Raw genomic sequence first — 14,133 nt, 5'->3', positions numbered from 1 at the left:
TGTGCTTTTGTTTAACATTACTCATAAGATATTTCATAAAAAAAATCGGTCTTAATTTAATATTTTTTGGCTTCACTTTTGGTTGGCTCAATAGGTGGAGAAATTAACCCAGGTTATGACAACTCATTTTGTGGGTTTAGGGATGATGTAGATTCCACAATGTAATGGGTGAAGGAAAATGCTCTATTGTTGGTTTAATATTTCTTGTGAAATTTTATTTGTCTTTTGTGCTTTGTTTAACATTACTCATAAGATATTTCATTGAATTTTTTGATGTTAATTTAATATTTTTTGTGTTTTTTCTTTTATTATCTTTTTTTGGATTCAATGTGTGCAGAAATTAAATTTGTCCCTACAACATATTTTGTGAATTTAATTCCGAATGTGTAGCAGGTAAAGATGATGAAGGTATGTATTGAGGAATTTACTTGTTCACTTCTACATAATTATATCATTCTGTACTCATTTTAATTTTACCTATTTGGTTTTTTAATTATATGTGTGCTTGTCTCAATTTAAATTCAATGCAGTTAGGGAAGGTGGAGCAATAATGAAACCTCTGAATATCTTTGTGTGAGACAGATGTGTGGGGCGTTATAGCAAAGCTAGAGGCAATGGCATAGAGGGTGAGTTACTTTTTTCTTATAAGATAATGTATTTCATTATTTGTTTAATATTTCACAAAATAAATTTCATTATTGGTTAAATATTTCTAATGATACATTTTATTGTGAATAATAATGTCTTTCAGATTAATTGCATCATTAGGTGGAGAAATTAAACCAAGTTGTGGCAACTCATTTTGTGGGTTTTGGGATGACGCAGATTCTACAATGTATTGGGTGAAGGAAAATGCTCTATTATTGGTTTAATATTTCTTGTGAAATTTTAGTTGTCTTTTGTGTTTTTGTTTAACATTATTCATAAGATATTTCATAGAATTTTTTGGTCTTAATTTAATATTTTTTGCCTTGGCTTTTGTTTGGCTCGATAGGTGGAGGAATAAATTAATCTGGGTTCTTTAGGGATGATGCATATTCCACAATGTAATAGGGTACACATGGTTTAATGTCTTCATTTAAAGTAGAAACATATTATATTATTTGTATTTATTTATCAATTGAATTCAACAAAATGTAAGTAAAGGATGGAAGTAGTGTTCATGACAGTGTAGAAATATACTCATATATTATATTATTTGTCATTTATTTATCAATTGAAATCAATGGAATGTGGGTAAAGGATGGTGGAGCAACAATGTTGACATATACCCATGTGAAGGACATCTAAGGTAATGTTAGCATATGCAATGGTATAGGTAGATAGTAAGTTCTACCATTATCAATAATAGTGCATGTTGTGGGTTTAGAATTGATGTAGGTTCCACATGTGCAACGGGCAAGGAGAAGATTCTGGAGTAGGAGGTATGCTGATTCCAAATCGGTTGAACATAAGTCATTTGTTGTATGTCATTATATCATGTGTTGTACAAAGATATGGTTAGTTCTTTTTTTGGTGCAAAATAGATGCACACTCTTATGAAATTCTTATTTCAATTACAATGATGCTCCTCCCTCCTTAACTATTTGAGGTTTTCGATTATTGGCTTTTGCATAAAATATACTTAGTTTTGCATAAGATCTTTTTTGTTACTGATCAAGATTTCTCATTACATATTTGAATACCTTTTCAATGTTTTTCATGATATATTTTGTCTTTTATGGTTTTTTGATAAAATTCTAATTTAATATTGAGTGCAACACAATGCAGGGAAAGTAACATGAAGGATAACTAATGAACTTTTGAAATATCTATGAGAAACATTGCATTATAATGAAGAGTTAGAGGAAGAGGTGAGTTCTCTTTTGTTGTAAAATCCATGTGATCTTGTGATGAAATCCTCTTGATGTTGGTCATTGTTTCATATTTCTCATAAGATATTTGATGTGTATTTAATATTTCACATAAGATTTTATGGTCTATATTTAATATCTTTTCATTTTTTTGATATGCAAGATGTCCTTGACTGGCCATAGACGCTTTCTGGGCATATAGAGGAGAGTTCCCCATTCATTGTTATTATTATTATTATTATTATTATTATTAGATTTTGTATATTTTACATGTTTTTTTTCTTTTTTCTTTTATTGCTATTGTTGTTTGTTTCTTTTTCTATTTCTTATTGTGTTTTTATTTTCCTATAGCTATGGTTATTATTTTTTATCTTTTATTATTTTTCTTTTAATAGCATGGCCATGCTAATTTGTGGTTTGATGTTTTACTTTTCGTGTTTGTTTTCTCTTGTATATTTCTTACCTTTGTTCATGCCTTCTTGTTTTTAATTCAATGGGTGGGGAAAGTAAGGCAGGTCGATGTAGATTCCATGGATGTAATTGAAGAAGGTGAAGGAGGTATGTATGAGGGAATTTACGTGTTTGCTGCTACACAATTTTATGATTCCATGTTTAAATTGGACTCTTTTCTTTGCTTCTTATATCACGTGTGTTTATGTAAATTTATAGATAACGTGTAATGTGAGTAAATGATGGTAATTGAAATTTATAGGGAAGCAAAACTTGCCTCTAATTGAGTAGATTTTGTAGATATGGATGAACCAAAACAAAATTTTGAATCCTATTTATGACCATACTAGTTTCCATCTATAGTTAGGAAGGGGAAAAGGCACTTTGTGCCACTGGCGGGTGTACATTTCTCACTTCTATATTTCAATCTCAACAATTTTATTAAAACATGACACATTTTGATGGGTCCAACACCCTTGTCACACTTATCAACGTTAATAAAAGGATTAGGAATGGATTTAAATGACGAGCAGTTTGATTAAATGTGGTATTTTTTCATTCGGTGGCTGATTAAAATGATTTAATTTTGATTTGGGTTCCGGCACTTATGATTTGTACCCGCACTACTGGTTATTGGACAAATGTCCACTCCTCGAAAACTTCACTCCCACTTTGGTAAGAGGTCCTCAAACCCTATCTCCAGGTCATTTTTCTCGTCGAGCTGTTGAGGTTGAGGGTTTCACAGTATGGTTCTTCTGTGCGGTTTTCTCTGTGAAATGTTGCGTTGCCTCTAGTATTCTGGCTTGGATTTTGACCTGGAAAATTATTCGGCTTCTCCGCCTGGTAAGGGACTCTTATTTGACACTAGTTTCCCTTTGTTTGTTTCTCTACTTGGAACTTAATATCTCTACTGAGTTATGGACAATAGCTTGTTTGTTAGGATTTGGAACTTTTCTGTGTACAAGGTTAATACTAGTTATTTTGCTGGACTATGCGACTGCTTTTGTCTTGACTTCTTCTGTGCAACTATTCCTTGGGTTCTTTGGTTACATTTCTCTATTTTGTGGACAGGTTGCGGTCTCTGGGTCTTCGGCTTCGGTTCCTTCCGCAATGTCAAGGTAAGTCTTCGTTCCCTGTTATCAGTCCTTTCTTCTCTTCACGCTTTCATCTAATGCACTTGCTCCTTCGTGAGCAAAGTGACCCTTGGTGACTGCAATGTAGGTGCCTTGTTTCCACAATGTAAGTTGAAACCCTGGTCTTGGTATTTGTTTTTTTTCTTTCCTGGTTCTTCTTTCTCTGTCACAAAATGCTTATGCTTGCTGTTGGTGGCTGTCGTTGCAGGTGGTTTTGTCTTGGAGGGTTTTGGTCTCGGTTTCTCGGCATGTGATGAGCCCCAAAAATGTACAATTATTTGGGCTCATTCAACCTCCTAATTTGGCTTAGTCCACCATTCTCATTAGTTTATTGCATGTTTTTTATTATATTTATGTTAATAGAGTGAATTTGGTTAGTCATTATGCCAACAAGTCTAATGGGTGCTTTGTGTAGCCTTTTTGGTCAACTTGGAGACAAAATTGAAGGTCTTAATGAGCACTTGGCAGCCAAATTCGTGGGAGAACAAGCTAGAGGATTTGTAGGAAGGTGTCCCCCTCATTTATGGGCCCTTACCTCGAATTCTCCACCATCAGCTCAGAGTTCAAAGGCCACCAAATCAATGAGCACAAGGGCAGCCAAGCAAGTCAAGTTGGACTGCTGTTAACTACAAGTCTTGGGCAGCCAAGTCCCTAAATTTTAGGAGGACTGTTGGGTCCTCAAATTGTATAAATAAGAGGGCTTAAGACCACATTTCAGTTAGTCATTTTGGGGAGCTAGTTGGTAGTCATTTTGTAGCTAGTAGTTAGCCAGTAGTTAGTCATTTTGTAATTTGATTTGTAGGCCATGGATTAGCTTTGCTTTCAGCTCATTCTCAAGCTCTCCTTGTGGACAACTTTGATGTAACTCTTCATTCTTGTTTAATAAAGATGAATCCAGCTTTGCACCAGCTCTAAATCTCTCTTGGGAGGCTGTAGCTCTTGGGGTTGGGCCCATCTCAAGCGCCCAGTACCTCCCTTGTTTATCTTTATGTGTTTTGCTGCGTTCTTAAAATAAAATCTGCTATTTGTATTTAAATCTTGCATTGTTATTTGGATTTCTTTTGATGGTTAAAGTAGCTTCTCATGGTTAGAATAGATTGGTAGGATAATAACAAGAAAAAGGCTACCAAACACCTTGGATCTCACCTCCCCCTCAGTGGAATCATGAGCTGGGACCAACGTGACTTTGCTGCCAACAAAAACGCTGTTTTGCTTTTCCATGCAATTCTTAGTGTTGGAACCCTCTTTTGTAGATGCTGATATTAGTAGTGTTTAAATGCTTCAGTTGATGATTTCTTAGTGGCATAAGTTAGTTCATGCATTTCATTTCGAATAAACTGCTGTTCATTTCCTTTTGCTGTTAGGTCAGATTAGAGTGAAGTAACTAGGTCATAGGTTTTATAACTAGATCTTTGTTTTCTTGCATGTCTTTGTTTGTTCAGTTTGAAAAACCACTTGCAGAGCACCTGTACCACTCCTTCATCTGCTTATTCTCCATCAGCACCATCCACTCCACCCTCTACTTAGAACCCTTGCTTCACGTTTGCCATTCGCTCCCAAAACCCTAATTTTTGTGCAACATTGCTTCACTCTCCCTTGAACAAATCCAATCGCTCCTTAGCCTCATCCACCAAGTCCTAGACCTCTTCACACCCCTATTTCACCTCCATACTCGTTCCTCCACCTTTTTCCCTCCATCCATTCTCCAAAATCCTCTTTTCAGAACATCCTGTAGAAATCTCTGAACATCCTGTAGAAACCCCTGCAGACATCCTGTAGAAGCCTGCACACTCAGTTTTCGAGCACCTGAACATTGTGGACTTCTGTGGAATGATGTTTTGGATCCCCTGGAACCTCTCCTAGCCCTCCTGACCTTTCCCAAGCTTTCTTTCCCTTCAAACCAACCCTGCAAGTCAAAACCTAATAAGAAACAAGTCATAATAACTCCAACCACTTAAGCAAAAATACAAAAACAATGTTCTTTTCAATGGGAATAGTCTAAGTTCATGCATTTCATATCATTAGAAGTAATGGCATCATTTCCAGACACTTGCACTCCACCCATTGCATCATAGAGGTTAAGCTAGTCAGATTAGGGTTTACTAGGGTTTCCATGTTTTGGTTGGCTTTCAGTTCACTTTTGCAAAATAGATTAATTTCCTTCAAGATAGCCTTCGTCCATCATTTAGAAAGCTTCTTCTGAGAGCATATAGAAGTTGGCTTGAGCCCTAGCGGACTTGTGCCAGCTGACCAAGTGACAGCTGCGACAAGAGCTAGTACTTGTGCATACAGCACCGTCGCTTCCAAGTTTGTACGAACTACCAGGTTGATAAAATTAGAGATAGGGAGCCCCAGGAGTTGTAGCATTATTGCTACAATACTGGAGCCCACCATCTTTTTGGCGCCATTGCTGGGGAAGCGGCAGAGTATTGGTGATTGTTGCTATTCTTCTATTTTCTACTACAACTTTCTGCTAAGTAGTTTATTTCATTTCCATTCTGCAAAAGTAGCATAGACATTTCCTGCTTTCATAGATTAGCATTTCCTGCTTTCATAGATTAGCATTTCAATTCCGCAATTTTGTTTCTGCAAGCGTAGATTAGCATTTCAATTTCGCAAGCGTAGCCTAGCATCTCATTCCTGCAATTTCATTTGAGCAAAATAGATTAGTCCTTTCCTGCTTTCATTTCAATTCCGCATTTTCATTTTCGAAAGATAGTTAGTTGCAGTTCAATCTATTTCAGTTTTGCAAGTAGAAATAGAAAAAAAAGCCAAAAAAAATCAACCAAAAAGATTTCATTTCATGTCTTGTAGGAGTAGAGATAAGTTAGAAAAATGATTGCACAACACCCCCACTGCTTCACACAGCCAATGTTCTTCTTCGATGGCTGTGATGAAAGAACCCCTGGGTGGACATCAAGACATATCTGAAGAACCTCTAGGGGAGAAGAAGAAGAAACATTCCTCTGAAGCAAATGGCTACAAGCAGAAATGTTGGGAGCAGTCCCTTGTCCAAAGATGAATTTGCAAATCAGATCGAAGATTTCAAGAGTGATATGAGGCAGTTTCTTTCCATGCAACTGGATACCTTGTGGATCCAAAAGAAGCAAGAAGAAGCCAAGAGGGCTTTGGCCATTTTTTGTCCTAGGTGCACTAGAAAGCATCCTAGGAACGAATGTCCAATGCACCCTCTAGAAGTGTGTTTCATCTGTGAAGAATACCATCCTACAGATCAGTGCCCTTCTTTACCCAGATTCAAAGCTGCATATCAGAGAGCCAAAGGAGCCACTGAATCACTCTGTTATATGAACCAAAGGAGGCCACATGGACCCGTACCCTACCAGCAGGAACTACAAGGGACACCCGAGACCTATTATGACCCTTACCAAGCCACCTTCATGCCTTCTTGGGGTCCCCCTGCTCATCCTTCCTGGTTCACACCTCCTCCTTATTCCTTCACAGATCCATATTATGCCCAACCAGCTGCTCATTCGTTTCACTCTTATGCTCAGCCACAGCCTCAGTGGAATGCACCTTATCAGGAGTGGAGGCCCTAGTACAACTCTCATCCCGCTCATTTTCCTCCACCACCTGCTCATCCACAACCATCGCCTCCTCCTCCACCAAGGCAACCCCAAATGCCTACCCAACCACAATTCCATCCATCTCCATCTCAATTTCACACCCCCACTCAGCTACCCGTACCTCCATTTCCAAAACCTTGCAATGGAGCAGCTCAACCCAATTGCAAAGCTGAGGCACAACATGTGCAAATGACTCCTTTTGAGCTCAATGATGTTCACCAAAGCTCAGGAATAGTGTTGCAAAAGAGAGAATCTATTGACAACATTGAAGGACCAAAAGCAAAAGAAGATTCCAAAGAGGAGATCAAAGGACCATGGGATGCACTTAATGAAGAGAAGAGATCAGAATCAGAGATCGAGAGAGTTCCTTCATGGTTACCATCAAATCTTCCATGTATTCAAGAGAAAGATCAACAAAAAGAGGAAGATCAGAAGGTCATGATAGAAGGTGACATGAAGAATGATCCAGATCAGCAAAAGAACCAAGGATATCAAAGCTATATTGAGATATGGTTTCAGAAGGTCACTAAGTTGCAGCAGTACTTTCTTCCTCAACTTCGTTTGATCCCTTCAAAGCCAGATCATTTGGTCTCTGAGATCTGGATACTTGTCCAAGCATGCATTTCGAGCCTTCACATCATTTTTTCTCTAATCTCGATGTGCACATGGCTCCATTGGAAGTATTCTTATACTTGAAAATGATTTTGTTTTTCAAGTAGGGTAGGGTAGAAGAAAAAAAAAAAAAAAATGAAAATAAGAGAAAAATAAAAATCTAAGGTGAAAACCTCCTCGGAGGCGCCTTAGATTGGCTCATTGATTGAAAACCTCCATGAGGCGATCAATGGGTTGAAAAAAAAAGAGAAAAGAGAATAAGATCTCTGGGTGAAAACCTCCCTTGGAGGCGCCCAAGGCAGGCAATTAGGGTGAAAACCTCCATGAGGCGCCCTAGTTGTTTTTCAAAAAAAAAAAAAAAAAAGAGAAAAAAGAAAAAGAAAAATAAAGCTAATCTCCATTGAATAATTTCATGTTGCAGCAATGACATTGCAGGTTGCAAGAAGGACGTTTCATGACAGGAGGAGCACTCAAATCAAGGTCAAAGTAATTTTTCTTGTGCCTTCTACAGGAAGCTCTGTATTTCTACAGGAAACATCCTGTAGAACCTTTGGACGAGCCAAATCCAATTTCAAAAGTGAATCTAATGGTGGGGATCTATTGATTAGGCCTACAAGCACTTGTTTGTCCATCCCTCGCCTTCATCCATCATTTTTTCCACCTCCTTGTGCTTCTCATTGTGCTTCTACAGGAACTTCCTGTAGAAATTGTGGGAAACTAGGCATGCATTTCAAAAAGTGGTTTGGCGAACATGGTAGCTTCCTCAAGGGTTCAGAAGTCCTCATGCAATCTTCCAACTCCTCCTCCATCATCTCCATACCTGCATCACAGCCAAAATTCATTTTGTCATACCATGCAAACACATGCAAAGTGCCTTGAAGCAAAAATCCATAGAGCAAAATTTGTTTTTTCCATAACTTGAAAACAATGTATCCATTTAACAAACCGTTTTATGGGGAATTGTACAAGGTTGATGACAACATGCCTGAGCAGTTTCAGCCAATTCTGGTGCACGGTTTCCAAGAAATCAGCCTCCATCACCATCAACCATTTTTGCGTTTTCTCCATATCCGTGAATCCGTTTTAAAACCTGTTTCATGGGGAGATGCACATGGTTGATAGTAGCCTACCCAAGCAGTTTCAGCCGATTCTGATGCACGGATTCCGAGAAATCGAGCTCTGAAATCTTCATCCATTTTCCATTTTTCTCGAAATCCGTGCATCCATTGATCACGATTTTGCTATGGGAGATGCATAGTGATGATAGGAACATGCTCACCAAGTTTCAGATCAATCCGCTTCACCATTTGGGAGAAATGGTGAAAACAAGTTCTGATCCTGTGAAAATTCAATGGCAGCAGTTTGAGGGTGCAGATCTGAACGTGGAAATGAACTCTTGTTGCATGCATCTGGCCAGAGGACACCTGCACAAGGAAACCAGCCATGAATCAGCAACCAAGCCATCATGCAACCATAAAATCAAATGCATGCAGCAATGACAGCCCACAACAGCTCACGGCAGCCATTCAACTTCGAGGTATGTGACTGATCTCGTTCTTCTATTGCATAGATTTAATTTGAAAACTGCATGAATTGATGGGATGGTGGAATTAAGCCACGAATAGAATAAGTTTAACCCGACATCCAGTCCTCTAGCACTCATGAAAAATCACGTAGCATGCGTGGATAGCCATTCACGTGGAAGTTGAGAAACACAAGCAATGGTAGATGTGTTGAACTCCAGTGAACAGGGCATCAGTTGATTAACAAATAGAAGACATGCAGTTCATAACATCACTTCAGTTCGAAAAAAGCCAGCGCGCATGTTTTTTTGCCACCTCACCACAAATCACGCAGTAATTCAAGGGACGCTCGGCTGAAACTCTCACCACTCTTTGTTCAACTGCGGTCAACTGAAGCGCATGTCCACCATTTCCAGATCAGTTAAACAATGGTGCTCTACCGATTTCTGCCTTTTATTCTCGAGATCTCTTCAGTTCCTTAAAAAATTCCCGCCTGTCGCACTCTAAAGGCGTTTCTACAGGAAGTCATCTACAGGAAAGGCAGAAAACAGCTCTGCAGAAGGAAAACCCGAGATTTTTGTCAAAATTCAAGCTTGAAATGAGAAAAGTAGTTAAAGCTTGTGTCCAAGGTTACCAGGGTTCTTGAAAGCATTGATTTCAGAGTTTTTTTAAAACGCATTATAGATCTGTTAATGATGGAGCAATCTGTTTGAATTCAGAATCTGATCAAAAGAACTTATCCAGCCACCTTGTGTGACTGTGAGTTGCAGTCAAAAGCATGCATGGTGTTTGCAGGAACTACAGTTACCAATGGCTGCTGCACATGCATTGTTGTGAGCACTGGCATGTTTACAGAAATAGGTAAAATTCAGGCACAAATTCAGGAAGCTTCAATGGAATGTCATGATCCCCCTTTGAAAGGAAGTTAGATGAATTTGGTGAAAGACTAACAACAGTGATTGGTGCCATTTGTATTCTTGTCTGGATCATGAACTACAAATATTTTCTTTCATGGGAAGTCATAGATGGGTGGCTAAAACAATATCAGGTTTTCCTTTGAGAAATGTACGTACTACTTTAAGATTGTTGTTGCTCTGGCAGCTGTTACTATACCAGAGGGATTGCCTGCTATGATTACTACATGATTGGCTCTTGGCACTCGTAAAATGGCACAAACGAATGCTATTGTGCGTAAGTTACCGAGCGTGGAGACTTTGGGTTGCACCACAGTAATTTGCTCTGATAAGACAGGTACTCTTACAACCATTCAGACGTCTGTCAGTGAGTTTATAGTCATAGGGCACAGTGCTGGTTCACTTAGAGAGTTTACTGTTGAAGGAACAACATATAATCCTGAGGATGGAAAAATATTGGATTGGCCTGCACATAATATGGGGGAAGATTTAGAAACTCTGGCAGAAGTTGCTACAGTTTGCAATGATGCAGGGATATCTTGTCAAGGTCACCAGTTCCATGCTACTGGTATTCCCATTGAGGCAGCCTTGAAGGTATTGGTTGAAAAAATGGGAGTTCTAGACCCAATGGCAGGTGATACAAGTGCCATTTTCAACAGTGGCACAGCGCAATTGGGCAATTATGATTGGTGGATACAAAGATCAAAGAGGCTGGCTTTATTGGAGTTTGATTGTGATCGAAAATCCATGGGTGTTATTGTCATGGAACCAATGGGACAAAATCGTCTGCTAGTAAAAGGTGCCATGGAAAACTTGCTTGAAAGGAGTGCTTTTCAACAACTTGCAGATGGATCAGTTGTTGAATTAGATGATGCATCAAGGGAATTACTCTTGAGCAAGTTTCATCAAATGAAATCAAAGGCTTTGTGTTGATTGGGCAGTTCTACAGGAAGTTCAGAGAAAGGGCAACAGAAGGAGAAACTGGTCGATATTTTAGCTAAGGAGGCAGCACTTGTGTTGGCCACCCTAAGCACATCCATCCCCTCCATGAACACTCATTTTTTCAGGGTTCGGGCACAATTTAGTCATGGTTCAACCTTCTACAGGAAGCTACAGGACTTTCTACAGGAAGTTCTGTATTTTTACCAGAAACATCCTGTAGAAGCCTTTGGGCAGGCCAGAATCAAGTATGGAGAGGGATTTGAAGCTTGAAGTCTGTTGAGGAGGCATGCAACCACTCTTCTCTTACATTCTCCATGGGTTTTATCTCCTTTCACCACCATTTCAACCATCATATTAAATATACTTACACAATCATACCAAGGCTGAGAATTCTCTAGGAAAAGGAGCAGACAATGGGAAGAGCAGAAAGGGGGAGAAGATGAAGGCTGCCACAGCAAAGCTGAAAGGAGAACGCACCCTCAGCCAAGCAGACCAAAACAGTGAAGATTGTTTCTACAGGAAGACAGAGGACTGTTTCTACAAGAAGCCAGCGAACTGTTTCTACAGGAAGTTTGAAAAGAGGGAAGCCAAAGGAAGAATCGGCCGAGATGTTAGCCAAAGAAGCCACCAGGGCCATCAAAGACGAGGAGAGAGATTGGTTGCTCAGAGGATGAGCAACACTTTCAGTAGGGGGGTGATGATGAGCCCCAAAAATGTACAATTATTTGGGCTCATTCAACCTCTTAATTTGGCTTAGTCCACCATTCTCATTAGTTTATTGCATGTTTTTTATTATATTTATGTTAATAGAGTGAATTTGGTTAGTCATTATGCCAACAAGTCTAATGGGTGCTTTGTGTAGCCTTTTTGGTCAACTTGGAGACAAAATTGAAGGTCTTAATGAGCACTTGGTAGCCAAATTCGTGGGAGAACAAGCTAGAGGATTTGTAGGAAGGTGTCCCCCTCATTTATGGGCCCTTACCTCGAATTCTCCACCATCAGCTCGGAGTTCAAAGGCCACCAAATCAATGAGCACATGGGCAGCCAAGCAAGTCAAGTTGGACTGCTGTTAACTACAAGTCTTGGGCAGCCAAGTCCCTAAATTTTAGGAGGACTATTGGGCCCTCAAATTGTATAAATAAGAGGGCTTAAGACCTCATTTTAGTTAGTCATTTTGGGGAGCTAGTTGGTAGTCATTTTGTAGCTAGTAGTTAGCCAGTAGTTAGTCATTTTGTAATTCGATTTGTAGGCCATGGATTAGCTTTGCTTTCAGCTCATTCTCAAGCTCTCCTTATGGACAACTTTGATGTAACTCTTCATTCTTGTTTAATAAAGATGAATCCAGCTTTGCACCAGCTCTAAATCTCTCTTGGGAGGCTATAGCTCTTGGGGTTGGGCCCATCTCAAGTGCCCAGTACCTCCCTTGTTTATCTTTATGTGTTTTGTTGCGTTCTTGAAATAAAATCTGCTATTTGTATTTAAATCTTGCATTGTTATTTGGATTTCTTTTGATGGTTAAAGTAGCTTATCACGGTTAGAATAGATTGGTAGGATAATAACAAGAAAAAGGCTACCAAACACCTTGGATCTCACCTCCCCCTCAGTGGAATCATGAGCTGGGACCAACGTGACTTTGCTGCCAACAAAAACGTTGTTTTGCTTTTCCATGCAATTCTTAGTGTTGGAACCCTCTTTTGTAGATGTTGATATTAGTAGTGTTTAAATGCTTCAGCTGATGATTTCTTAGTGGCATAAGTTAGTTCATGCATTTCATTTCGAATAAACTGTTGTTCATTTCCTTTTGCTATTAGGTCAGATTAGAGTGAAGTAACTAGGTCATAGGTTTTATAACTAGATCTTCGTTTTCTTGCATGTCTTTGTTTGGTCAGTTTGAAAAACCACTTGCAGAGCACCTGTACCACTCCTTCATCTGCTTATTCTCCATCAGCACCATCCACTCCACCCTCTACTTAGAACCCTTGCTTCATGTTTGCCATTCGCTCCCAAAACCCTAATTTTTGTGCAACATTGCTTCACTCTCCCTTGAACAAATCCAATCGCTCCTTAGCCTCATCCACCAAGTCCTAGACCTCTTCACACCCCTATTTCACCTCCATACTCGTTCCTCCACCTTTTTCCCTCCATCCATTCTCCAAAATCCTCTTTTCAGAACATCCTGTAGAAATCTCTGAACATCCTGTAGAAACCCCTGCAGACATCCTGTAGAAGCCTGCACACTCGGTTGTCGAGCACATGAACGTTGTGGAATTCTGTGGAATGATGTTTTGGATCCCCTGGAACCTCTCCTAGCCCTCCTGACCTTTCCCAAGCTTTCTTTCCCTTCAAACCAACCCTGCAAGTCAAAACCTAATAAGAAACAAGTCATAATAACTCCAACCACTTAAGCGAAAATACAAAAACAATGTTCTTTTCGATGGGAATAGTCTAAGTTCATGCATTTCACATCATTAGAAGTAATGGCATCATTTCCAGACACTTTCACTCCACCCATTGCATCATAGAGGTTAAGCTAGTCAGATTAGGGTTTACTAGGGTTTCCATGTTTTGGTTGGCTTTCAGTTCACTTTTGCAAAATAGATTAATTTCCTTCAAGATAGCCTTCGTCCATCATTTAGCAAGCTTCTTCTGAGAGCATATAGAAGTTGTCTTGATCCCTAGCGGACTTGTGCCAGCTGACCAAGTGACAGCTGCGACAAGAGCTAGTACTTGTGCATACAACACCGTCGCTTCCAAGTTTGTACGAACTACCGGGTTGATAAAATTAGAGATAGGGAGCCCCAGGAGTTGTAGCATTATTGCTACAATTCTAGAGCCCACCAGCATGATGGCTAGACCCGGCTAGGGTTGCTCCTTATTATTCTTGTCACTTGTTTTATGTTCGTCGTAGGCTAGGGTTACAGTAGCTTGTCGTGATGACTTGTGACTAACCGACAATATGTAGTTGAGGTCCGCAAGACTTGCAATGTTTCTCTTATGGGTAGTTGCTGTAGGTTTGGATTATGGCTAGGGTTTCTAAACTCGTCTGCTATGATAAACTCATTGAAACTTGTACAACATTATTGCATGGACTATATGTATATTTGAACAGAGGTTTTGTGACT

General features: G+C 39.4%; 1 pseudogene; it reads left to right on the top strand.

Moving 5' to 3' along the window:
• Positions 1-10,321: 10,321 nt before the first annotated feature.
• Positions 10,322-11,002, top strand: LOC149177869 (calcium-transporting ATPase, endoplasmic reticulum-type pseudogene; annotated as a pseudogene).
• Positions 11,003-14,133: the final 3,131 nt, after the last annotated feature.

Source organism: Pinus tabuliformis, chromosome 4_1, assembly GCF_031772625.1.
Source record: "Pinus tabuliformis cultivar Carrire ecotype Pingquan chromosome 4_1, CPIR1, whole genome shotgun sequence".
Classification (NCBI taxonomy): Eukaryota; Viridiplantae; Streptophyta; class Pinopsida; order Pinales; family Pinaceae; genus Pinus; species Pinus tabuliformis.
This window is presented reverse-complemented; position numbering and strand designations above follow the sequence as displayed.